The sequence below is a fragment of the Carlito syrichta genome, unplaced genomic scaffold, assembly GCF_000164805.1.
Source record: "Carlito syrichta isolate Samal-C Ts95f unplaced genomic scaffold, Tarsius_syrichta-2.0.1 Scaffold314761, whole genome shotgun sequence".
Lineage (NCBI taxonomy): Eukaryota > Metazoa > Chordata > Mammalia > Primates > Tarsiidae > Carlito > Carlito syrichta.
The window spans coordinates 262,477-264,345 of record NW_007258857.1 but is presented as its reverse complement, the minus strand read 5'-3'; the positions used below and the strand labels follow the sequence as shown (position 1 = coordinate 264,345).

At 45.7% G+C, this 1,869-nt stretch overlaps 1 protein-coding gene across 1 annotated transcript in view; it reads right to left on the bottom strand.

The window, feature by feature from the left end:
- Positions 1-1,869, bottom strand: part of MAGT1 (magnesium transporter 1) — a 35,536-nt gene that overhangs the window by 6,182 nt on the left and 27,485 nt on the right. The gene's annotated exons all lie outside the window — the stretch shown is intronic.

Here is a 1,869-nt window from a genome sequence, read left to right as displayed (position 1 = left end):
TCACCTCAGCCTCCCAAAGGCGCGGGATTACAGGCTGAGCCACCGAGCCCGGCTTGTATTGCTCTTATAATTAGAAAAAAACATTTAGGTTTCTTTTCTCAAGGGTGTGTGTGTGTGTGTGTGTTTAGAGCAAGAGAGAGAGGAGGAACAAAATCTTGCTATCTTGCTATGTTGACCAGGCTACAGTACAGTGGCTATTCATAGGTACCATCATAGTGCACTGCAGCCTCAACCTCCTGGGCTCAAGCAATCCTCCCACCTCAGCCTCTTGAGTAGCTGGGACCACAGGGTCACATCACCACATCTAGCTAATTACTTACATTGACTGTAATCAACTTCAAAATTCTTAGCCTATTCTTACCTACTACAATCCATTTTCTTTTTTCTTTTCTTTTTTTTTTTGTTTCCAATTGGAATCTTACTCTGTCGCCCAGGATGGAGTGCAGTGACGCACTCATAGTGACTAAAGCCTTGATCTGCTCGACTCAGGTGATCCTTCCACCTCAGCCTTCCAAGTAGCTGGAACTATAGGTGTGTGCCACCATGCCTGCCCAATTTTTTTACTTATTGTAGAGATGAGGGATCATGTTGCCCAGGTTGGTCTCAAACCCATGGGCTCAGGCAATCCTCTTGCCTCTGCCTCCCAAAATGCTGGGATTACAGGTGTGAGCCACCGTACCTGGCCAACCCATTTTCAACAGAAGGGTTGAACTAGATGACCTTTAAGCCACGTAGTTGTTGAGATGAGAAAGCCAGTCAAATGACTACTCTCAAGTCACTAGGCAGGCTCTCCAATAGCCTGGGCCACAATTGATTCTAGTATATCAATGTCAGGACACCTTGTCTGAAAAGCACAACTCTAATATTACATTTGTTTACCCTGTTGATTTGTTTCACAGGCGCTGCTTATGTACTCAGGTGGGTAAACTGTGTTTAGATATACTGTGAAATTTAGAATACTTATCTGATGTCATGCTTAAATATCCATGCAGCTTAGAGGGGCATCTATTCTTAATTAATTAATTAACATTGGAAAATATAATTTAAAAACTACAATGGAAAGGGAGGGGGCGAGAGAGGGAGGGAGAGGGAGAGAAAGAGAGAGAGAGAGACAGAGAGAGAGAGAAAGAGATTCACCTCCCCAAGGTAGGAGAGGGGGATATTTTTAAATGTCAAAGTAAAAACTAGCTCAGACTGAGCAAGTAAAAACTAACTGTGCTACTCAAGAGGTTGAAACAACACACATATAAAGCAGCTGCAAAGTCTACTGAAAATATTTCTCCCTAGGACATGCTGCACCTGTAAAATGTCAAAATACCTCTGTCTTTGAGTAACTATTTTCGTTTTTTTTTTTTTTTTTGAGTTGGAGTCTCACTCTGTCGCCCAGACTGGAGTGCAGTGGCCGCTCCTGGCCACCGCAGCCTCGAACTGCTGGGCTCCGGAGATCCTTCCGCCTCAGTCTTCCAAGTAGCCGGAATTACAGGCATGCGCTACCATGCCCGGCTGATTTCTTGATTTATTGTAGCGATGAGGTCTTGCTGCCCAGGTGGGTCTCAAACCCGCGGGCTCAGGCAATCCACTCACCTCAGCCTCCCAAAGGCGCGGGATTACAGGCTGAGCCACCGAGCCCGGCTTGAGTAATTATTTTCTGAGGAATACTGTTCTTTAAAATTATAGACCGTTTGAAATTATATCAGTGAGAATAAAGCATTCCATTCTTTCTTTTTTTTTTTTGAGTCAGAGTCTCACTCTGTCGCCCAGACTGGAGTGCAGTGGCCGCTCCCGGCCACCGCAGCCTCGACCTGCTGGGCTCTGACGATCCTTCCACCTCAGCCTTCCGAGTAGCTGGAATCACAGGCATGCGCTACC